General features: G+C 52.9%; 47 non-coding genes across 47 annotated transcripts; 23 read left to right on the forward strand and 24 right to left on the reverse strand.

Annotated features, from left to right (window-relative positions):
• Positions 1-227: 227 nt before the first annotated feature.
• Trnar-acg (transfer RNA arginine (anticodon ACG)) lies at positions 228-300 on the forward strand. Its single transcript has one exon. It is a non-coding gene; the product is annotated as a tRNA-Arg (tRNA).
• A 287-nt stretch (positions 301-587) lies between these two features.
• Trnam-cau (transfer RNA methionine (anticodon CAU)) lies at positions 588-659 on the forward strand. The gene has a single exon. It is a non-coding gene; the product is annotated as a tRNA-Met (tRNA).
• Positions 660-1,083: 424 nt separating this feature from the next.
• On the reverse strand, positions 1,084-1,155 carry Trnad-guc (transfer RNA aspartic acid (anticodon GUC)). The gene has a single exon. It is a non-coding gene; the product is annotated as a tRNA-Asp (tRNA).
• A 107-nt stretch (positions 1,156-1,262) lies between these two features.
• On the reverse strand, positions 1,263-1,354 carry Trnai-uau (transfer RNA isoleucine (anticodon UAU)). Its single transcript is given in 2 exon segments — positions 1,263-1,298; positions 1,317-1,354. It is a non-coding gene; the product is annotated as a tRNA-Ile (tRNA).
• Positions 1,355-1,732: 378 nt separating this feature from the next.
• On the forward strand, positions 1,733-1,805 carry Trnar-acg (transfer RNA arginine (anticodon ACG)). The gene has a single exon. It is a non-coding gene; the product is annotated as a tRNA-Arg (tRNA).
• A 287-nt stretch (positions 1,806-2,092) lies between these two features.
• Positions 2,093-2,164, forward strand: Trnam-cau (transfer RNA methionine (anticodon CAU)). Its single transcript has one exon. It is a non-coding gene; the product is annotated as a tRNA-Met (tRNA).
• A 424-nt stretch (positions 2,165-2,588) lies between these two features.
• On the reverse strand, positions 2,589-2,660 carry Trnad-guc (transfer RNA aspartic acid (anticodon GUC)). The gene has a single exon. It is a non-coding gene; the product is annotated as a tRNA-Asp (tRNA).
• A 107-nt stretch (positions 2,661-2,767) lies between these two features.
• On the reverse strand, positions 2,768-2,859 carry Trnai-uau (transfer RNA isoleucine (anticodon UAU)). The gene is given in 2 exon segments: positions 2,768-2,803; positions 2,822-2,859. It is a non-coding gene; the product is annotated as a tRNA-Ile (tRNA).
• A 378-nt stretch (positions 2,860-3,237) lies between these two features.
• On the forward strand, positions 3,238-3,310 carry Trnar-acg (transfer RNA arginine (anticodon ACG)). Its single transcript has one exon. It is a non-coding gene; the product is annotated as a tRNA-Arg (tRNA).
• Positions 3,311-3,597: 287 nt separating this feature from the next.
• On the forward strand, positions 3,598-3,669 carry Trnam-cau (transfer RNA methionine (anticodon CAU)). The gene has a single exon. It is a non-coding gene; the product is annotated as a tRNA-Met (tRNA).
• A 424-nt stretch (positions 3,670-4,093) lies between these two features.
• On the reverse strand, positions 4,094-4,165 carry Trnad-guc (transfer RNA aspartic acid (anticodon GUC)). The gene has a single exon. It is a non-coding gene; the product is annotated as a tRNA-Asp (tRNA).
• Positions 4,166-4,272: 107 nt separating this feature from the next.
• Trnai-uau (transfer RNA isoleucine (anticodon UAU)) lies at positions 4,273-4,364 on the reverse strand. Its single transcript is given in 2 exon segments — positions 4,273-4,308; positions 4,327-4,364. It is a non-coding gene; the product is annotated as a tRNA-Ile (tRNA).
• A 378-nt stretch (positions 4,365-4,742) lies between these two features.
• On the forward strand, positions 4,743-4,815 carry Trnar-acg (transfer RNA arginine (anticodon ACG)). The gene has a single exon. It is a non-coding gene; the product is annotated as a tRNA-Arg (tRNA).
• A 287-nt stretch (positions 4,816-5,102) lies between these two features.
• On the forward strand, positions 5,103-5,174 carry Trnam-cau (transfer RNA methionine (anticodon CAU)). Its single transcript has one exon. It is a non-coding gene; the product is annotated as a tRNA-Met (tRNA).
• A 424-nt stretch (positions 5,175-5,598) lies between these two features.
• On the reverse strand, positions 5,599-5,670 carry Trnad-guc (transfer RNA aspartic acid (anticodon GUC)). Its single transcript has one exon. It is a non-coding gene; the product is annotated as a tRNA-Asp (tRNA).
• A 107-nt stretch (positions 5,671-5,777) lies between these two features.
• On the reverse strand, positions 5,778-5,869 carry Trnai-uau (transfer RNA isoleucine (anticodon UAU)). The gene is given in 2 exon segments: positions 5,778-5,813; positions 5,832-5,869. It is a non-coding gene; the product is annotated as a tRNA-Ile (tRNA).
• A 378-nt stretch (positions 5,870-6,247) lies between these two features.
• Positions 6,248-6,320, forward strand: Trnar-acg (transfer RNA arginine (anticodon ACG)). Its single transcript has one exon. It is a non-coding gene; the product is annotated as a tRNA-Arg (tRNA).
• A 287-nt stretch (positions 6,321-6,607) lies between these two features.
• Trnam-cau (transfer RNA methionine (anticodon CAU)) lies at positions 6,608-6,679 on the forward strand. Its single transcript has one exon. It is a non-coding gene; the product is annotated as a tRNA-Met (tRNA).
• A 424-nt stretch (positions 6,680-7,103) lies between these two features.
• On the reverse strand, positions 7,104-7,175 carry Trnad-guc (transfer RNA aspartic acid (anticodon GUC)). The gene has a single exon. It is a non-coding gene; the product is annotated as a tRNA-Asp (tRNA).
• A 107-nt stretch (positions 7,176-7,282) lies between these two features.
• On the reverse strand, positions 7,283-7,374 carry Trnai-uau (transfer RNA isoleucine (anticodon UAU)). Its single transcript is given in 2 exon segments — positions 7,283-7,318; positions 7,337-7,374. It is a non-coding gene; the product is annotated as a tRNA-Ile (tRNA).
• Positions 7,375-7,752: 378 nt separating this feature from the next.
• On the forward strand, positions 7,753-7,825 carry Trnar-acg (transfer RNA arginine (anticodon ACG)). Its single transcript has one exon. It is a non-coding gene; the product is annotated as a tRNA-Arg (tRNA).
• Positions 7,826-8,112: 287 nt separating this feature from the next.
• Trnam-cau (transfer RNA methionine (anticodon CAU)) lies at positions 8,113-8,184 on the forward strand. Its single transcript has one exon. It is a non-coding gene; the product is annotated as a tRNA-Met (tRNA).
• Positions 8,185-8,608: 424 nt separating this feature from the next.
• Positions 8,609-8,680, reverse strand: Trnad-guc (transfer RNA aspartic acid (anticodon GUC)). The gene has a single exon. It is a non-coding gene; the product is annotated as a tRNA-Asp (tRNA).
• Positions 8,681-8,787: 107 nt separating this feature from the next.
• Trnai-uau (transfer RNA isoleucine (anticodon UAU)) lies at positions 8,788-8,879 on the reverse strand. Its single transcript is given in 2 exon segments — positions 8,788-8,823; positions 8,842-8,879. It is a non-coding gene; the product is annotated as a tRNA-Ile (tRNA).
• A 378-nt stretch (positions 8,880-9,257) lies between these two features.
• Trnar-acg (transfer RNA arginine (anticodon ACG)) lies at positions 9,258-9,330 on the forward strand. The gene has a single exon. It is a non-coding gene; the product is annotated as a tRNA-Arg (tRNA).
• Positions 9,331-9,617: 287 nt separating this feature from the next.
• On the forward strand, positions 9,618-9,689 carry Trnam-cau (transfer RNA methionine (anticodon CAU)). The gene has a single exon. It is a non-coding gene; the product is annotated as a tRNA-Met (tRNA).
• A 424-nt stretch (positions 9,690-10,113) lies between these two features.
• Positions 10,114-10,185, reverse strand: Trnad-guc (transfer RNA aspartic acid (anticodon GUC)). Its single transcript has one exon. It is a non-coding gene; the product is annotated as a tRNA-Asp (tRNA).
• A 107-nt stretch (positions 10,186-10,292) lies between these two features.
• Trnai-uau (transfer RNA isoleucine (anticodon UAU)) lies at positions 10,293-10,384 on the reverse strand. Its single transcript is given in 2 exon segments — positions 10,293-10,328; positions 10,347-10,384. It is a non-coding gene; the product is annotated as a tRNA-Ile (tRNA).
• A 378-nt stretch (positions 10,385-10,762) lies between these two features.
• Trnar-acg (transfer RNA arginine (anticodon ACG)) lies at positions 10,763-10,835 on the forward strand. Its single transcript has one exon. It is a non-coding gene; the product is annotated as a tRNA-Arg (tRNA).
• A 287-nt stretch (positions 10,836-11,122) lies between these two features.
• Positions 11,123-11,194, forward strand: Trnam-cau (transfer RNA methionine (anticodon CAU)). Its single transcript has one exon. It is a non-coding gene; the product is annotated as a tRNA-Met (tRNA).
• A 424-nt stretch (positions 11,195-11,618) lies between these two features.
• Trnad-guc (transfer RNA aspartic acid (anticodon GUC)) lies at positions 11,619-11,690 on the reverse strand. Its single transcript has one exon. It is a non-coding gene; the product is annotated as a tRNA-Asp (tRNA).
• Positions 11,691-11,797: 107 nt separating this feature from the next.
• Positions 11,798-11,889, reverse strand: Trnai-uau (transfer RNA isoleucine (anticodon UAU)). The gene is given in 2 exon segments: positions 11,798-11,833; positions 11,852-11,889. It is a non-coding gene; the product is annotated as a tRNA-Ile (tRNA).
• A 378-nt stretch (positions 11,890-12,267) lies between these two features.
• Positions 12,268-12,340, forward strand: Trnar-acg (transfer RNA arginine (anticodon ACG)). Its single transcript has one exon. It is a non-coding gene; the product is annotated as a tRNA-Arg (tRNA).
• A 783-nt stretch (positions 12,341-13,123) lies between these two features.
• On the reverse strand, positions 13,124-13,195 carry Trnad-guc (transfer RNA aspartic acid (anticodon GUC)). The gene has a single exon. It is a non-coding gene; the product is annotated as a tRNA-Asp (tRNA).
• A 107-nt stretch (positions 13,196-13,302) lies between these two features.
• Trnai-uau (transfer RNA isoleucine (anticodon UAU)) lies at positions 13,303-13,394 on the reverse strand. Its single transcript is given in 2 exon segments — positions 13,303-13,338; positions 13,357-13,394. It is a non-coding gene; the product is annotated as a tRNA-Ile (tRNA).
• Positions 13,395-13,772: 378 nt separating this feature from the next.
• Trnar-acg (transfer RNA arginine (anticodon ACG)) lies at positions 13,773-13,845 on the forward strand. The gene has a single exon. It is a non-coding gene; the product is annotated as a tRNA-Arg (tRNA).
• A 287-nt stretch (positions 13,846-14,132) lies between these two features.
• On the forward strand, positions 14,133-14,204 carry Trnam-cau (transfer RNA methionine (anticodon CAU)). Its single transcript has one exon. It is a non-coding gene; the product is annotated as a tRNA-Met (tRNA).
• Positions 14,205-14,628: 424 nt separating this feature from the next.
• Trnad-guc (transfer RNA aspartic acid (anticodon GUC)) lies at positions 14,629-14,700 on the reverse strand. The gene has a single exon. It is a non-coding gene; the product is annotated as a tRNA-Asp (tRNA).
• A 107-nt stretch (positions 14,701-14,807) lies between these two features.
• Positions 14,808-14,899, reverse strand: Trnai-uau (transfer RNA isoleucine (anticodon UAU)). The gene is given in 2 exon segments: positions 14,808-14,843; positions 14,862-14,899. It is a non-coding gene; the product is annotated as a tRNA-Ile (tRNA).
• Positions 14,900-15,277: 378 nt separating this feature from the next.
• Positions 15,278-15,350, forward strand: Trnar-acg (transfer RNA arginine (anticodon ACG)). Its single transcript has one exon. It is a non-coding gene; the product is annotated as a tRNA-Arg (tRNA).
• A 783-nt stretch (positions 15,351-16,133) lies between these two features.
• Trnad-guc (transfer RNA aspartic acid (anticodon GUC)) lies at positions 16,134-16,205 on the reverse strand. Its single transcript has one exon. It is a non-coding gene; the product is annotated as a tRNA-Asp (tRNA).
• A 107-nt stretch (positions 16,206-16,312) lies between these two features.
• Positions 16,313-16,404, reverse strand: Trnai-uau (transfer RNA isoleucine (anticodon UAU)). The gene is given in 2 exon segments: positions 16,313-16,348; positions 16,367-16,404. It is a non-coding gene; the product is annotated as a tRNA-Ile (tRNA).
• A 378-nt stretch (positions 16,405-16,782) lies between these two features.
• Positions 16,783-16,855, forward strand: Trnar-acg (transfer RNA arginine (anticodon ACG)). Its single transcript has one exon. It is a non-coding gene; the product is annotated as a tRNA-Arg (tRNA).
• Positions 16,856-17,142: 287 nt separating this feature from the next.
• Positions 17,143-17,214, forward strand: Trnam-cau (transfer RNA methionine (anticodon CAU)). Its single transcript has one exon. It is a non-coding gene; the product is annotated as a tRNA-Met (tRNA).
• Positions 17,215-17,638: 424 nt separating this feature from the next.
• Trnad-guc (transfer RNA aspartic acid (anticodon GUC)) lies at positions 17,639-17,710 on the reverse strand. Its single transcript has one exon. It is a non-coding gene; the product is annotated as a tRNA-Asp (tRNA).
• A 107-nt stretch (positions 17,711-17,817) lies between these two features.
• Positions 17,818-17,909, reverse strand: Trnai-uau (transfer RNA isoleucine (anticodon UAU)). The gene is given in 2 exon segments: positions 17,818-17,853; positions 17,872-17,909. It is a non-coding gene; the product is annotated as a tRNA-Ile (tRNA).
• A 378-nt stretch (positions 17,910-18,287) lies between these two features.
• On the forward strand, positions 18,288-18,360 carry Trnar-acg (transfer RNA arginine (anticodon ACG)). The gene has a single exon. It is a non-coding gene; the product is annotated as a tRNA-Arg (tRNA).
• The last annotated feature ends 597 nt before the right edge of the window (positions 18,361-18,957 follow it).

The following is an 18,957-nucleotide window of genomic DNA, read 5'->3' on the forward strand; positions in this document are numbered from 1 at the left end:
ATGCACATCAACCGGCTCTGGTCGTCGAGAAAACGCGGGAAAACGCGCGCCTTGCCTTCTGCTACCTGTCGAACAGCGAGAGCAGATGCGTGGCAAGCTCTAAGCTCTGCAGGCGCACTGCGGCCACGCAGCTGGACGAGAGGTACCTTCCTTGGGAGCTTGCTCAGCCATGGAGAACACGTTTCTTCGCCAATTGCACTTGCCTCGTAGAAAGAAATGCTGCCACTGGCCCTGTGGCGCAACGGATAACGCGTCTGAGTACGGATCAGAAGATTCCAGGTTCGAATCCTGGCAGGGTCGGCATTTTGTTGGTTGCCGACGCGTAGCTGGGCAGTGGATTTCGTATGTCGACGCATCGTGGAGTGCTTTGTTACTCCTGTGCATCTCGCAGCTGCATGTCGAGTCAATCGTGGTAAATATCGCAGCCTGCAAGCGTCAGCGTAGCGTCAGTCGAGCAAAGTCGAGACAAGTCAAGCTGAGAGCTGTGGGAGATGATACGCAATTAAGTACAGGCGTGTGAAAGCGACGCAGACAACGCTTTCCAAGTGTCCCACGTCACGTGGCGAAGAGCCAGCGCAACCCCAGCCAGCAGAGTGGCGCAGTGGAAGCGTGCTGGGCCCATAACCCAGAGGTCCGTGGATCGAAACCACGCTCTGCTAAAATTATTTCTTTTGCAGACTGTGTCGAGCTCGATTATTACGCCCACAGCGTCGGCTGGGGTGCCTTGATTCAGCGTTAACAGCAAACCCAGTAATTCTGAAGTGTGAAGAATGCGAGAACCACTTCCTAAGATGTAGCATTTTTTAAGATTTTGCACCAACTACACTCCTTGATCGCAAAGTTAATGCTCTTACGACCCCCATACGCGCAACACTCGAACAGGTTTGTGAGATAAAAATCGCATCTCCCCGGCGGGGAATCGAACCCCGGTCTCCCGCGTGACCGGCGGCGATACTAACCACTATACTACCGAGGATGCGATGTAAACAGGTGCCTGTGTGCGAGAGATATGTTGCAAGTAGCCGCAAACGTCCTACACTAAGTTCGGAGAGTGAAAAAGCAGCAATTAAGAATCGGATGTGCCTCCCCGGCGGGGAATCGAACCCCGGTCTCCCGCATGACAGGCGGGGATACTAACCACTATACTACCGAGGAAGACGCAGCTAGCGTCTCGAATGCACAATTATGTTACTCAAATAGCTGATACATCTCAAACCTAGCCTCCTGTTGCTGTCAGAGACAGCTGCTAAGAAATAAAAGTATGCCCCAGGTGAGGCTCGAACTCACAACCCCGGCATTGCTCACGGCTACTGCCTTATAAGTACCGTGCGCTAACCAATTGCGCCACTGGGGCTACGACACAGTGTTCTCAGTTAGCGGTATTCACTTTGCTGCAAACCAGTGGTGGCCACAGAAACATACGATCGCCACCTGATGCCATACTGCGACTTTGGCACCTGACTACCAATGCTTCGTGCTATTCTTGTTTCATATGCTACGCTTACATGCACATCAACCGGCTCTGGTCGTCGAGAAAACGCGGGAAAACGCGCGCCTTGCCTTCTGCTACCTGTCGAACAGCGAGAGCAGATGCGTGGCAAGCTCTAAGCTCTGCAGGCGCACTGCGGCCACGCAGCTGGACGAGAGGTACCTTCCTTGGGAGCTTGCTCAGCCATGGAGAACACGTTTCTTCGCCAATTGCACTTGCCTCGTAGAAAGAAATGCTGCCACTGGCCCTGTGGCGCAACGGATAACGCGTCTGACTACGGATCAGAAGATTCCAGGTTCGAATCCTGGCAGGGTCGGCATTTTGTTGGTTGCCGACGCGTAGCTGGGCAGTGGATTTCGTATGTCGACGCATCGTGGAGTGCTTTGTTACTCCTGTGCATCTCGCAGCTGCATGTCGAGTCAATCGTGGTAAATATCGCAGCCTGCAAGCGTCAGCGTAGCGTCAGTCGAGCAAAGTCGAGACAAGTCAAGCTGAGAGCTGTGGGAGATGATACGCAATTAAGTACAGGCGTGTGAAAGCGACGCAGACAACGCTTTCCAAGTGTCCCACGTCACGTGGCGAAGAGCCAGCGCAACCCCAGCCAGCAGAGTGGCGCAGTGGAAGCGTGCTGGGCCCATAACCCAGAGGTCCGTGGATCGAAACCACGCTCTGCTAAAATTATTTCTTTTGCAGACTGTGTCGAGCTCGATTATTACGCCCACAGCGTCGGCTGGGGTGCCTTGATTCAGCGTTAACAGCAAACCCAGTAATTCTGAAGTGTGAAGAATGCGAGAACCACTTCCTAAGATGTAGCATTTTTTAAGATTTTGCACCAACTACACTCCTTGATCGCAAAGTTAATGCTCTTACGACCCCCATACGCGCAACACTCGAACAGGTTTGTGAGATAAAAATCGCATCTCCCCGGCGGGGAATCGAACCCCGGTCTCCCGCGTGACCGGCGGCGATACTAACCACTATACTACCGAGGATGCGATGTAAACAGGTGCCTGTGTGCGAGAGATATGTTGCAAGTAGCCGCAAACGTCCTACACTAAGTTCGGAGAGTGAAAAAGCAGCAATTAAGAATCGGATGTGCCTCCCCGGCGGGGAATCGAACCCCGGTCTCCCGCATGACAGGCGGGGATACTAACCACTATACTACCGAGGAAGACGCAGCTAGCGTCTCGAATGCACAATTATGTTACTCAAATAGCTGATACATCTCAAACCTAGCCTCCTGTTGCTGTCAGAGACAGCTGCTAAGAAATAAAAGTATGCCCCAGGTGAGGCTCGAACTCACAACCCCGGCATTGCTCACGGCTACTGCCTTATAAGTACCGTGCGCTAACCAATTGCGCCACTGGGGCTACGACACAGTGTTCTCAGTTAGCGGTATTCACTTTGCTGCAAACCAGTGGTGGCCACAGAAACATACGATCGCCACCTGATGCCATACTGCGACTTTGGCACCTGACTACCAATGCTTCGTGCTATTCTTGTTTCATATGCTACGCTTACATGCACATCAACCGGCTCTGGTCGTCGAGAAAACGCGGGAAAACGCGCGCCTTGCCTTCTGCTACCTGTCGAACAGCGAGAGCAGATGCGTGGCAAGCTCTAAGCTCTGCAGGCGCACTGCGGCCACGCAGCTGGACGAGAGGTACCTTCCTTGGGAGCTTGCTCAGCCATGGAGAACACGTTTCTTCGCCAATTGCACTTGCCTCGTAGAAAGAAATGCTGCCACTGGCCCTGTGGCGCAACGGATAACGCGTCTGACTACGGATCAGAAGATTCCAGGTTCGAATCCTGGCAGGGTCGGCATTTTGTTGGTTGCCGACGCGTAGCTGGGCAGTGGATTTCGTATGTCGACGCATCGTGGAGTGCTTTGTTACTCCTGTGCATCTCGCAGCTGCATGTCGAGTCAATCGTGGTAAATATCGCAGCCTGCAAGCGTCAGCGTAGCGTCAGTCGAGCAAAGTCGAGACAAGTCAAGCTGAGAGCTGTGGGAGATGATACGCAATTAAGTACAGGCGTGTGAAAGCGACGCAGACAACGCTTTCCAAGTGTCCCACGTCACGTGGCGAAGAGCCAGCGCAACCCCAGCCAGCAGAGTGGCGCAGTGGAAGCGTGCTGGGCCCATAACCCAGAGGTCCGTGGATCGAAACCACGCTCTGCTAAAATTATTTCTTTTGCAGACTGTGTCGAGCTCGATTATTACGCCCACAGCGTCGGCTGGGGTGCCTTGATTCAGCGTTAACAGCAAACCCAGTAATTCTGAAGTGTGAAGAATGCGAGAACCACTTCCTAAGATGTAGCATTTTTTAAGATTTTGCACCAACTACACTCCTTGATCGCAAAGTTAATGCTCTTACGACCCCCATACGCGCAACACTCGAACAGGTTTGTGAGATAAAAATCGCATCTCCCCGGCGGGGAATCGAACCCCGGTCTCCCGCGTGACCGGCGGCGATACTAACCACTATACTACCGAGGATGCGATGTAAACAGGTGCCTGTGTGCGAGAGATATGGTGCAAGTAGCCGCAAACGTCCTACACTAAGTTCGGAGAGTGAAAAAGCAGCAATTAAAAATCGGATGTGCCTCCCCGGCGGGGAATCGAACCCCGGTCTCCCGCGTGACAGGCGGGGATACTAACCACTATACTACCGAGGAAGACGCAGCTAGCGTCTCGAATGCACAATTATGTTACTCAAATAGCTGATACATCTCAAACCTAGCCTCCTGTTGCTGTCAGAGACAGCTGCTAAGAAATAAAAGTATGCCCCAGGTGAGGCTCGAACTCACAACCCCGGCATTGCTCACGGCTACTGCCTTATAAGTACCGTGCGCTAACCAATTGCGCCACTGGGGCTACGACACAGTGTTCTCAGTTAGCGGTATTCACTTTGCTGCAAACCAGTGGTGGCCACAGAAACATACGATCGCCACCTGATGCCATACTGCGACTTTGGCACCTGACTACCAATGCTTCGTGCTATTCTAGTTTCATATGCTACGCTTACATGCACATCAACCGGCTCTGGTCGTCGAGAAAACGCGGGAAAACGCGCGCCTTGCCTTCTGCTACCTGTCGAACAGCGAGAGCAGATGCGTGGCAAGCTCTAAGCTCTGCAGGCGCACTGCGGCCACGCAGCTGGACGAGAGGTACCTTCCTTGGGAGCTTGCTCAGCCATGGAGAACACGTTTCTTCGCCAATTGCACTTGCCTCGTAGAAAGAAATGCTGCCACTGGCCCTGTGGCGCAACGGATAACGCGTCTGACTACGGATCAGAAGATTCCAGGTTCGAATCCTGGCAGGGTCGGCATTTTGTTGGTTGCCGACGCGTAGCTGGGCAGTGGATTTCGTATGTCGACGCATCGTGGAGTGCTTTGTTACTCCTGTGCATCTCGCAGCTGCATGTCGAGTCAATCGTGGTAAATATCGCAGCCTGCAAGCGTCAGCGTAGCGTCAGTCGAGCAAAGTCGAGACAAGTCAAGCTGAGAGCTGTGGGAGATGATACGCAATTAAGTACAGGCGTGTGAAAGCGACGCAGACAACGCTTTCCAAGTGTCCCACGTCACGTGGCGAAGAGCCAGCGCAACCCCAGCCAGCAGAGTGGCGCAGTGGAAGCGTGCTGGGCCCATAACCCAGAGGTCCGTGGATCGAAACCACGCTCTGCTAAAATTATTTCTTTTGCAGACTGTGTCGAGCTCGATTATTACGCCCACAGCGTCGGCTGGGGTGCCTTGATTCAGCGTTAACAGCAAACCCAGTAATTCTGAAGTGTGAAGAATGCGAGAACCACTTCCTAAGATGTAGCATTTTTTAAGATTTTGCACCAACTACACTCCTTGATCGCAAAGTTAATGCTCTTACGACCCCCATACGCGCAACACTCGAACGGGTTTGTGAGATAAAAATCGCATCTCCCCGGCGGGGAATCGAACCCCGGTCTCCCGCGTGACCGGCGGCGATACTAACCACTATACTACCGAGGATGCGATGTAAACAGGTGCCTGTGTGCGAGAGATATGGTGCAAGTAGCCGCAAACGTCCTACACTAAGTTCGGAGAGTGAAAAAGCAGCAATTAAAAATCGGATGTGCCTCCCCGGCGGGGAATCGAACCCCGGTCTCCCGCGTGACAGGCGGGGATACTAACCACTATACTACCGAGGAAGACGCAGCTAGCGTCTCGAATGCACAATTATGTTACTCAAATAGCTGATACATCTCAAACCTAGCCTCCTGTTGCTGTCAGAGACAGCTGCTAAGAAATAAAAGTATGCCCCAGGTGAGGCTCGAACTCACAACCCCGGCATTGCTCACGGCTACTGCCTTATAAGTACCGTGCGCTAACCAATTGCGCCACTGGGGCTACGACACAGTGTTCTCAGTTAGCGGTATTCACTTTGCTGCAAACCAGTGGTGGCCACAGAAACATACGATCGCCACCTGATGCCATACTGCGACTTTGGCACCTGACTACCAATGCTTCGTGCTATTCTTGTTTCATATGCTACGCTTACATGCACATCAACCGGCTCTGGTCGTCGAGAAAACGCGGGAAAACGCGCGCCTTGCCTTCTGCTACCTGTCGAACAGCGAGAGCAGATGCGTGGCAAGCTCTAAGCTCTGCAGGCGCACTGCGGCCACGCAGCTGGACGAGAGGTACCTTCCTTGGGAGCTTGCTCAGCCATGGAGAACACGTTTCTTCGCCAATTGCACTTGCCTCGTAGAAAGAAATGCTGCCACTGGCCCTGTGGCGCAACGGATAACGCGTCTGACTACGGATCAGAAGATTCCAGGTTCGAATCCTGGCAGGGTCGGCATTTTGTTGGTTGCCGACGCGTAGCTGGGCAGTGGATTTCGTATGTCGACGCATCGTGGAGTGCTTTGTTACTCCTGTGCATCTCGCAGCTGCATGTCGAGTCAATCGTGGTAAATATCGCAGCCTGCAAGCGTCAGCGTAGCGTCAGTCGAGCAAAGTCGAGACAAGTCAAGCTGAGAGCTGTGGGAGATGATACGCAATTAAGTACAGGCGTGTGAAAGCGACGCAGACAACGCTTTCCAAGTGTCCCACGTCACGTGGCGAAGAGCCAGCGCAACCCCAGCCAGCAGAGTGGCGCAGTGGAAGCGTGCTGGGCCCATAACCCAGAGGTCCGTGGATCGAAACCACGCTCTGCTAAAATTATTTCTTTTGCAGACTGTGTCGAGCTCGATTATTACGCCCACAGCGTCGGCTGGGGTGCCTTGATTCAGCGTTAACAGCAAACCCAGTAATTCTGAAGTGTGAAGAATGCGAGAACCACTTCCTAAGATGTAGCATTTTTTAAGATTTTGCACCAACTACACTCCTTGATCGCAAAGTTAATGCTCTTACGACCCCCATACGCGCAACACTCGAACGGGTTTGTGAGATAAAAATCGCATCTCCCCGGCGGGGAATCGAACCCCGGTCTCCCGCGTGACCGGCGGCGATACTAACCACTATACTACCGAGGATGCGATGTAAACAGGTGCCTGTGTGCGAGAGATATGGTGCAAGTAGCCGCAAACGTCCTACACTAAGTTCGGAGAGTGAAAAAGCAGCAATTAAAAATCGGATGTGCCTCCCCGGCGGGGAATCGAACCCCGGTCTCCCGCGTGACAGGCGGGGATACCAACCACTATACTACCGAGGAATACGCAGCTAGCGTCTCGAATGCACAATTATGTTACTCAAATAGCTGATACATCTCAAACCTAGCCTCCTGTTGCTGTCAGAGACAGCTGCTAAGAAATAAAAGTATGCCCCAGGTGAGGCTCGAACTCACAACCCCGGCATTGCTCACGGCTACTGCCTTATAAGTACCGTGCGCTAACCAATTGCGCCACTGGGGCTACGACACATTGTTCTCAGTTAGCGGTATTCACTTTGCTGCAAACCAGTGGTGGCCACAGAAACATACGATCGCCACCTGATGCCATACTGCGACTTTGGCACCTGACTACCAATGCTTCGTGCTATTCTTGTTTCATATGCTACGCTTACATGCACATCAACCGGCTCTGGTCGTCGAGAAAACGCGGGAAAACGCGCGCCTTGCCTTCTGCTACCTGTCGAACAGCGAGAGCAGATGCGTGGCAAGCTCTAAGCTCTGCAGGCGCACTGCGGCCACGCAGCTGGACGAGAGGTACCTTCCTTGGGAGCTTGCTCAGCCATGGAGAACACGTTTCTTCGCCAATTGCACTTGCCTCGTAGAAAGAAATGCTGCCACTGGCCCTGTGGCGCAACGGATAACGCGTCTGACTACGGATCAGAAGATTCCAGGTTCGAATCCTGGCAGGGTCGGCATTTTGTTGGTTGCCGACGCGTAGCTGGGCAGTGGATTTCGTATGTCGACGCATCGTGGAGTGCTTTGTTACTCCTGTGCATCTCGCAGCTGCATGTCGAGTCAATCGTGGTAAATATCGCAGCCTGCAAGCGTCAGCGTAGCGTCAGTCGAGCAAAGTCGAGACAAGTCAAGCTGAGAGCTGTGGGAGATGATACGCAATTAAGTACAGGCGTGTGAAAGCGACGCAGACAACGCTTTCCAAGTGTCCCACGTCACGTGGCGAAGAGCCAGCGCAACCCCAGCCAGCAGAGTGGCGCAGTGGAAGCGTGCTGGGCCCATAACCCAGCGGTCCGTGGATCGAAACCACGCTCTGCTAAAATTATTTCTTTTGCAGACTGTGTCGAGCTCGATTATTACGCCCACAGCGTCGGCTGGGGTGCCTTGATTCAGCGTTAACAGCAAACCCAGTAATTCTGAAGTGTGAAGAATGCGAGAACCACTTCCTAAGATGTAGCATTTTTTAAGATTTTGCACCAACTACACTCCTTGATCGCAAAGTTAATGCTCTTACGACCCCCATACGCGCAACACTCGAACAGGTTTGTGAGATAAAAATCGCATCTCCCCGGCGGGGAATCGAACCCCGGTCTCCCGCGTGACCGGCGGCGATACTAACCACTATACTACCGAGGATGCGATGTAAACAGGTGCCTGTGTGCGAGAGATATGGTGCAAGTAGCCGCAAACGTCCTACACTAAGTTCGGAGAGTGAAAAAGCAGCAATTAAAAATCGGATGTGCCTCCCCGGCGGGGAATCGAACCCCGGTCTCCCGCGTGACAGGCGGGGATACCAACCACTATACTACCGAGGAAGACGCAGCTAGCGTCTCGAATGCACAATTATGTTACTCAAATAGCTGATACATCTCAAACCTAGCCTCCTGTTGCTGTCAGAGACAGCTGCTAAGAAATAAAAGTATGCCCCAGGTGAGGCTCGAACTCACAACCCCGGCATTGCTCACGGCTACTGCCTTATAAGTACCGTGCGCTAACCAATTGCGCCACTGGGGCTACGACACAGTGTTCTCAGTTAGCGGTATTCACTTTGCTGCAAACCAGTGGTGGCCACAGAAACATACGATCGCCACCTGATGCCATACTGCGACTTTGGCACCTGACTACCAATGCTTCGTGCTATTCTTGTTTCATATGCTACGCTTACATGCACATCAACCGGCTCTGGTCGTCGAGAAAACGCGGGAAAACGCGCGCCTTGCCTTCTGCTACCTGTCGAACAGCGAGAGCAGATGCGTGGCAAGCTCTAAGCTCTGCAGGCGCACTGCGGCCACGCAGCTGGACGAGAGGTACCTTCCTTGGGAGCTTGCTCAGCCATGGAGAACACGTTTCTTCGCCAATTGCACTTGCCTCGTAGAAAGAAATGCTGCCACTGGCCCTGTGGCGCAACGGATAACGCGTCTGACTACGGATCAGAAGATTCCAGGTTCGAATCCTGGCAGGGTCGGCATTTTGTTGGTTGCCGACGCGTAGCTGGGCAGTGGATTTCGTATGTCGACGCATCGTGGAGTGCTTTGTTACTCCTGTGCATCTCGCAGCTGCATGTCGAGTCAATCGTGGTAAATATCGCAGCCTGCAAGCGTCAGCGTAGCGTCAGTCGAGCAAAGTCGAGACAAGTCAAGCTGAGAGCTGTGGGAGATGATACGCAATTAAGTACAGGCGTGTGAAAGCGACGCAGACAACGCTTTCCAAGTGTCCCACGTCACGTGGCGAAGAGCCAGCGCAACCCCAGCCAGCAGAGTGGCGCAGTGGAAGCGTGCTGGGCCCATAACCCAGAGGTCCGTGGATCGAAACCACGCTCTGCTAAAATTATTTCTTTTGCAGACTGTGTCGAGCTCGATTATTACGCCCACAGCGTCGGCTGGGGTGCCTTGATTCAGCGTTAACAGCAAACCCAGTAATTCTGAAGTGTGAAGAATGCGAGAACCACTTCCTAAGATGTAGCATTTTTTAAGATTTTGCACCAACTACACTCCTTGATCGCAAAGTTAATGCTCTTACGACCCCCATACGCGCAACACTCGAACGGGTTTGTGAGATAAAAATCGCATCTCCCCGGCGGGGAATCGAACCCCGGTCTCCCGCGTGACCGGCGGCGATACTAACCACTATACTACCGAGGATGCGATGTAAACAGGTGCCTGTGTGCGAGAGATATGGTGCAAGTAGCCGCAAACGTCCTACACTAAGTTCGGAGAGTGAAAAAGCAGCAATTAAAAATCGGATGTGCCTCCCCGGCGGGGAATCGAACCCCGGTCTCCCGCGTGACAGGCGGGGATACCAACCACTATACTACCGAGGAATACGCAGCTAGCGTCTCGAATGCACAATTATGTTACTCAAATAGCTGATACATCTCAAACCTAGCCTCCTGTTGCTGTCAGAGACAGCTGCTAAGAAATAAAAGTATGCCCCAGGTGAGGCTCGAACTCACAACCCCGGCATTGCTCACGGCTACTGCCTTATAAGTACCGTGCGCTAACCAATTGCGCCACTGGGGCTACGACACATTGTTCTCAGTTAGCGGTATTCACTTTGCTGCAAACCAGTGGTGGCCACAGAAACATACGATCGCCACCTGATGCCATACTGCGACTTTGGCACCTGACTACCAATGCTTCGTGCTATTCTTGTTTCATATGCTACGCTTACATGCACATCAACCGGCTCTGGTCGTCGAGAAAACGCGGGAAAACGCGCGCCTTGCCTTCTGCTACCTGTCGAACAGCGAGAGCAGATGCGTGGCAAGCTCTAAGCTCTGCAGGCGCACTGCGGCCACGCAGCTGGACGAGAGGTACCTTCCTTGGGAGCTTGCTCAGCCATGGAGAACACGTTTCTTCGCCAATTGCACTTGCCTCGTAGAAAGAAATGCTGCCACTGGCCCTGTGGCGCAACGGATAACGCGTCTGACTACGGATCAGAAGATTCCAGGTTCGAATCCTGGCAGGGTCGGCATTTTGTTGGTTGCCGACGCGTAGCTGGGCAGTGGATTTCGTATGTCGACGCATCGTGGAGTGCTTTGTTACTCCTGTGCATCTCGCAGCTGCATGTCGAGTCAATCGTGGTAAATATCGCAGCCTGCAAGCGTCAGCGTAGCGTCAGTCGAGCAAAGTCGAGACAAGTCAAGCTGAGAGCTGTGGGAGATGATACGCAATTAAGTACAGGCGTGTGAAAGCGACGCAGACAACGCTTTCCAAGTGTCCCACGTCACGTGGCGAAGAGCCAGCGCAACCCCAGCCAGCAGAGTGGCGCAGTGGAAGCGTGCTGGGCCCATAACCCAGCGGTCCGTGGATCGAAACCACGCTCTGCTAAAATTATTTCTTTTGCAGACTGTGTCGAGCTCGATTATTACGCCCACAGCGTCGGCTGGGGTGCCTTGATTCAGCGTTAACAGCAAACCCAGTAATTCTGAAGTGTGAAGAATGCGAGAACCACTTCCTAAGATGTAGCATTTTTTAAGATTTTGCACCAACTACACTCCTTGATCGCAAAGTTAATGCTCTTACGACCCCCATACGCGCAACACTCGAACAGGTTTGTGAGATAAAAATCGCATCTCCCCGGCGGGGAATCGAACCCCGGTCTCCCGCGTGACCGGCGGCGATACTAACCACTATACTACCGAGGATGCGATGTAAACAGGTGCCTGTGTGCGAGAGATATGGTGCAAGTAGCCGCAAACGTCCTACACTAAGTTCGGAGAGTGAAAAAGCAGCAATTAAAAATCGGATGTGCCTCCCCGGCGGGGAATCGAACCCCGGTCTCCCGCGTGACAGGCGGGGATACCAACCACTATACTACCGAGGAAGACGCAGCTAGCGTCTCGAATGCACAATTATGTTACTCAAATAGCTGATACATCTCAAACCTAGCCTCCTGTTGCTGTCAGAGACAGCTGCTAAGAAATAAAAGTATGCCCCAGGTGAGGCTCGAACTCACAACCCCGGCATTGCTCACGGCTACTGCCTTATAAGTACCGTGCGCTAACCAATTGCGCCACTGGGGCTACGACACAGTGTTCTCAGTTAGCGGTATTCACTTTGCTGCAAACCAGTGGTGGCCACAGAAACATACGATCGCCACCTGATGCCATACTGCGACTTTGGCACCTGACTACCAATGCTTCGTGCTATTCTTGTTTCATATGCTACGCTTACATGCACATCAACCGGCTCTGGTCGTCGAGAAAACGCGGGAAAACGCGCGCCTTGCCTTCTGCTACCTGTCGAACAGCGAGAGCAGATGCGTGGCAAGCTCTAAGCTCTGCAGGCGCACTGCGGCCACGCAGCTGGACGAGAGGTACCTTCCTTGGGAGCTTGCTCAGCCATGGAGAACACGTTTCTTCGCCAATTGCACTTGCCTCGTAGAAAGAAATGCTGCCACTGGCCCTGTGGCGCAACGGATAACGCGTCTGACTACGGATCAGAAGATTCCAGGTTCGAATCCTGGCAGGGTCGGCATTTTGTTGGTTGCCGACGCGTAGCTGGGCAGTGGATTTCGTATGTCGACGCATCGTGGAGTGCTTTGTTACTCCTGTGCATCTCGCAGCTGCATGTCGAGTCAATCGTGGTAAATATCGCAGCCTGCAAGCGTCAGCGTAGCGTCAGTCGAGCAAAGTCGAGACAAGTCAAGCTGAGAGCTGTGGGAGATGATACGCAATTAAGTACAGGCGTGTGAAAGCGACGCAGACAACGCTTTCCAAGTGTCCCACGTCACGTGGCGAAGAGCCAGCGCAACCCCAGCCAGCAGAGTGGCGCAGTGGAAGCGTGCTGGGCCCATAACCCAGAGGTCCGTTGATCGAAACCACGCTCTGCTAAAATTATTTCTTTTGCAGACTGTGTCGAGCTCGATTATTACGCCCACAGCGTCGGCTGGGGTGCCTTGATTCAGCGTTAACAGCAAACCCAGTAATTCTGAAGTGTGAAGAATGCGAGAACCACTTCCTAAGATGTAGCATTTTTTAAGATTTTGCACCAACTACACTCCTTGATCGCAAAGTTAATGCTCTTACGACCCCCATACGCGCAACACTCGAACGGGTTTGTGAGATAAAAATCGCATCTCCCCGGCGGGGAATCGAACCCCGGTCTCCCGCGTGACCGGCGGCGATACTAACCACTATACTACCGAGGATGCGATGTAAACAGGTGCCTGTGTGCGAGAGATATGGTGCAAGTAGCCGCAAACGTCCTACACTAAGTTCGGAGAGTGAAAAAGCAGCAATTAAAAATCGGATGTGCCTCCCCGGCGGGGAATCGAACCCCGGTCTCCCGCGTGACAGGCGGGGATACTAACCACTATACTACCGAGGAAGACGCAGCTAGCGTCTCGAATGCACAATTATGTTACTCAAATAGCTGATACATCTCAAACCTAGCCTCCTGTTGCTGTCAGAGACAGCTGCTAAGAAATAAAAGTATGCCCCAGGTGAGGCTCGAACTCACAACCCCGGCATTGCTCACGGCTACTGCCTTATAAGTACCGTGCGCTAACCAATTGCGCCACTGGGGCTACGACACAGTGTTCTCAGTTAGCGGTATTCACTTTGCTGCAAACCAGTGGTGGCCACAGAAACATACGATCGCCACCTGATGCCATACTGCGACTTTGGCACCTGACTACCAATGCTTCGTGCTATTCTTGTTTCATATGCTACGCTTACATGCACATCAACCGGCTCTGGTCGTCGAGAAAACGCGGGAAAACGCGCGCCTTGCCTTCTGCTACCTGTCGAACAGCGAGAGCAGATGCGTGGCAAGCTCTAAGCTCTGCAGGCGCACTGCGGCCACGCAGCTGGACGAGAGGTACCTTCCTTGGGAGCTTGCTCAGCCATGGAGAACACGTTTCTTCGCCAATTGCACTTGCCTCGTAGAAAGAAATGCTGCCACTGGCCCTGTGGCGCAACGGATAACGCGTCTGACTACGGATCAGAAGATTCCAGGTTCGAATCCTGGCAGGGTCGGCATTTTGTTGGTTGCCGACGCGTAGCTGGGCAGTGGATTTCGTATGTCGACGCATCGTGGAGTGCTTTGTTACTCCTGTGCATCTCGCAGCTGCATGTCGAGTCAATCGTGGTAAATATCGCAGCCTGCAAGCGTCAGCGTAGCGTCAGTCGAGCAAAGTCGAGACAAGTCAAGCTGAGAGCTGTGGGAGATGATACGCAATTAAGTACAGGCGTGTGAAAGCGACGCAGACAACGCTTTCCAAGTGTCCCACGTCACGTGGCGAAGAGCCAGCGCAACCCCAGCCAGCAGAGTGGCGCAGTGGAAGCGTGCTGGGCCCATAACCCAGAGGTCCGTGGATCGAAACCACGCTCTGCTAAAATTATTTCTTTTGCAGACTGTGTCGAGCTCGATTATTACGCCCACAGCGTCGGCTGGGGTGCCTTGATTCAGCGTTAACAGCAAACCCAGTAATTCTGAAGTGTGAAGAATGCGAGAACCACTTCCTAAGATGTAGCATTTTTTAAGATTTTGCACCAACTACACTCCTTGATCGCAAAGTTAATGCTCTTACGACCCCCATACGCGCAACACTCGAACGGGTTTGTGAGATAAAAATCGCATCTCCCCGGCGGGGAATCGAACCCCGGTCTCCCGCGTGACCGGCGGCGATACTAACCACTATACTACCGAGGATGCGATGTAAACAGGTGCCTGTGTGCGAGAGATATGGTGCAAGTAGCCGCAAACGTCCTACACTAAGTTCGGAGAGTGAAAAAGCAGCAATTAAAAATCGGATGTGCCTCCCCGGCGGGGAATCGAACCCCGGTCTCCCGCGTGACAGGCGGGGATACCAACCACTATACTACCGAGGAAGACGCAGCTAGCGTCTCGAATGCACAATTATGTTACTCAAATAGCTGATACATCTCAAACCTAGCCTCCTGTTGCTGTCAGAGACAGCTGCTAAGAAATAAAAGTATGCCCCAGGTGAGGCTCGAACTCACAACCCCGGCATTGCTCACGGCTACTGCCTTATAAGTACCGTGCGCTAACCAATTGCGCCACTGGGGCTACGACACAGTGTTCTCAGTTAGCGGTATTCACTTTGCTGCAAACCAGTGGTGGCCACAGAAACATACGATCGCCACCTGATGCCATACTGCGACTTTGGCACCTGACTACCAATGCTTCGTGCTATTCTTGTTTCATATGCTACGCTTACATGCACATCAACCGGCTCTGGTCGTCGAGAAAACGCGGGAAAACGCGCGCCTTGCCTTCTGCTACCTGTCGAACAGCGAGAGCAGATGCGTGGCAAGCTCTAAGCTCTGCAGGCGCACTGCGGCCACGCAGCTGGACGAGAGGTACCTTCCTTGGGAGCTTGCTCAGCCATGGAGAACACGTTTCTTCGCCAATTGCACTTGCCTCGTAGAAAGAAATGCTGCCACTGGCCCTGTGGCGCAACGGATAACGCGTCTGACTACGGATCAGAAGATTCCAGGTTCGAATCCTGGCAGGGTCGGCATTTTGTTGGTTGCCGACGCGTAGCTGGGCAGTGGATTTCGTATGTCGACGCATCGTGGAGTGCTTTGTTACTCCTGTGCATCTCGCAGCTGCATGTCGAGTCAATCGTGGTAAATATCGCAGCCTGCAAGCGTCAGCGTAGCGTCAGTCGAGCAAAGTCGAGACAAGTCAAGCTGAGAGCTGTGGGAGATGATACGCAATTAAGTACAGGCGTGTGAAAGCGACGCAGACAACGCTTTCCAAGTGTCCCACGTCACGTGGCGAAGAGCCAGCGCAACCCCAGCCAGCAGAGTGGCGCAGTGGAAGCGTGCTGGGCCCATAACCCAGAGGTCCGTTGATCGAAACCACGCTCTGCTAAAATTATTTCTTTTGCAGACTGTGTCGAGCTCGATTATTACGCCCACAGCGTCGGCTGGGGTGCCTTGATTCAGCGTTAACAGCAAACCCAGTAATTCTGAAGTGTGAAGAATGCGAGAACCACTTCCTAAGATGTAGCATTTTTTAAGATTTTGCACCAACTACACTCCTTGATCGCAAAGTTAATGCTCTTACGACCCCCATACGCGCAACACTCGAACGGGTTTGTGAGATAAAAATCGCATCTCCCCGGCGGGGAATCGAACCCCGGTCTCCCGCGTGACCGGCGGCGATACTAACCACTATACTACCGAGGATGCGATGTAAACAGGTGCCTGTGTGCGAGAGATATGGTGCAAGTAGCCGCAAACGTCCTACACTAAGTTCGGAGAGTGAAAAAGCAGCAATTAAAAATCGGATGTGCCTCCCCGGCGGGGAATCGAACCCCGGTCTCCCGCGTGACAGGCGGGGATACTAACCACTATACTACCGAGGAAGACGCAGCTAGCGTCTCGAATGCACAATTATGTTACTCAAATAGCTGATACATCTCAAACCTAGCCTCCTGTTGCTGTCAGAGACAGCTGCTAAGAAATAAAAGTATGCCCCAGGTGAGGCTCGAACTCACAACCCCGGCATTGCTCACGGCTACTGCCTTATAAGTACCGTGCGCTAACCAATTGCGCCACTGGGGCTACGACACAGTGTTCTCAGTTAGCGGTATTCACTTTGCTGCAAACCAGTGGTGGCCACAGAAACATACGATCGCCACCTGATGCCATACTGCGACTTTGGCACCTGACTACCAATGCTTCGTGCTATTCTTGTTTCATATGCTACGCTTACATGCACATCAACCGGCTCTGGTCGTCGAGAAAACGCGGGAAAACGCGCGCCTTGCCTTCTGCTACCTGTCGAACAGCGAGAGCAGATGCGTGGCAAGCTCTAAGCTCTGCAGGCGCACTGCGGCCACGCAGCTGGACGAGAGGTACCTTCCTTGGGAGCTTGCTCAGCCATGGAGAACACGTTTCTTCGCCAATTGCACTTGCCTCGTAGAAAGAAATGCTGCCACTGGCCCTGTGGCGCAACGGATAACGCGTCTGACTACGGATCAGAAGATTCCAGGTTCGAATCCTGGCAGGGTCGGCATTTTGTTGGTTGCCGACGCGTAGCTGGGCAGTGGATTTCGTATGTCGACGCATCGTGGAGTGCTTTGTTACTCCTGTGCATCTCGCAGCTGCATGTCGAGTCAATCGTGGTAAATATCGCAGCCTGCAAGCGTCAGCGTAGCGTCAGTCGAGCAAAGTCGAGACAAGTCAAGCTGAGAGCTGTGGGAGATGATACGCAATTAAGTACAGGCGTGTGAAAGCGACGCAGACAACGCTTTCCAAGTGTCCCACGTCACGTGGCGAAGAGCCAGCGCAACCCCAGCCAGCAGAGTGGCGCAGTGGAAGCGTGCTGGGCCCATAACCCAGAGGTCCGTGGATCGAAACCACGCTCTGCTAAAATTATTTCTTTTGCAGACTGTGTCGAGCTCGATTATTACGCCCACAGCGTCGGCTGGGGTGCCTTGATTCAGCGTTAACAGCAAACCCAGTAATTCTGAAGTGTGAAGAATGCGAGAACCACTTCCTAAGATGTAGCATTTTTTAAGATTTTGCACCAACTACACTCCTTGATCGCAAAGTTAATGCTCTTACGACCCCCATACGCGCAACACTCGAACGGGTTTGTGAGATAAAAATCGCATCTCCCCGGCGGGGAATCGAACCCCGGTCTCCCGCGTGACCGGCGGCGATACTAACCACTATACTACCGAGGATGCGATGTAAACAGGTGCCTGTGTGCGAGAGATATGGTGCAAGTAGCCGCAAACGTCCTACACTAAGTTCGGAGAGTGAAAAAGCAGCAATTAAAAATCGGATGTGCCTCCCCGGCGGGGAATCGAACCCCGGTCTCCCGCGTGACAGGCGGGGATACTAACCACTATACTACCGAGGAAGACGCAGCTAGCGTCTCGAATGCACAATTATGTTACTCAAATAGCTGATACATCTCAAACCTAGCCTCCTGTTGCTGTCAGAGACAGCTGCTAAGAAATAAAAGTATGCCCCAGGTGAGGCTCGAACTCACAACCCCGGCATTGCTCACGGCTACTGCCTTATAAGTACCGTGCGCTAACCAATTGCGCCACTGGGGCTACGACACAGTGTTCTCAGTTAGCGGTATTCACTTTGCTGCAAACCAGTGGTGGCCACAGAAACATACGATCGCCACCTGATGCCATACTGCGACTTTGGCACCTGACTACCAATGCTTCGTGCTATTCTTGTTTCATATGCTACGCTTACATGCACATCAACCGGCTCTGGTCGTCGAGAAAACGCGGGAAAACGCGCGCCTTGCCTTCTGCTACCTGTCGAACAGCGAGAGCAGATGCGTGGCAAGCTCTAAGCTCTGCAGGCGCACTGCGGCCACGCAGCTGGACGAGAGGTACCTTCCTTGGGAGCTTGCTCAGCCATGGAGAACACGTTTCTTCGCCAATTGCACTTGCCTCGTAGAAAGAAATGCTGCCACTGGCCCTGTGGCGCAACGGATAACGCGTCTGACTACGGATCAGAAGATTCCAGGTTCGAATCCTGGCAGGGTCGGCATTTTGTTGGTTGCCGACGCGTAGCTGGGCAGTGGATTTCGTATGTCGACGCATCGTGGAGTGCTTTGTTACTCCTGTGCATCTCGCAGCTGCATGTCGAGTCAATCGTGGTAAATATCGCAGCCTGCAAGCGTCAGCGTAGCGTCAGTCGAGCAAAGTCGAGACAAGTCAAGCTGAGAGCTGTGGGAGATGATACGCAATTAAGTACAGGCGTGTGAAAGCGACGCAGACAACGCTTTCCAAGTGTCCCACGTCACGTGGCGAAGAGCCAGCGCAACCCCAGCCAGCAGAGTGGCGCAGTGGAAGCGTGCTGGGCCCATAACCCAGAGGTCCGTTGATCGAAACCACGCTCTGCTAAAATTATTTCTTTTGCAGACTGTGTCGAGCTCGATTATTACGCCCACAGCGTCGGCTGGGGTGCCTTGATTCAGCGTTAACAGCAAACCCAGTAATTCTGAAGTGTGAAGAATGCGAGAACCACTTCCTAAGATGTAGCATTTTTTAAGATTTTGCACCAACTACACTCCTTGATCGCAAAGTTAATGCTCTTACGACCCCCATACGCGCAACACTCGAACGGGTTTGTGAGATAAAA

This window comes from Schistocerca serialis, chromosome 9 (assembly GCF_023864345.2).
Source record: "Schistocerca serialis cubense isolate TAMUIC-IGC-003099 chromosome 9, iqSchSeri2.2, whole genome shotgun sequence".
In the NCBI taxonomy this organism is placed as follows: Eukaryota; Metazoa; Arthropoda; class Insecta; order Orthoptera; family Acrididae; genus Schistocerca; species Schistocerca serialis.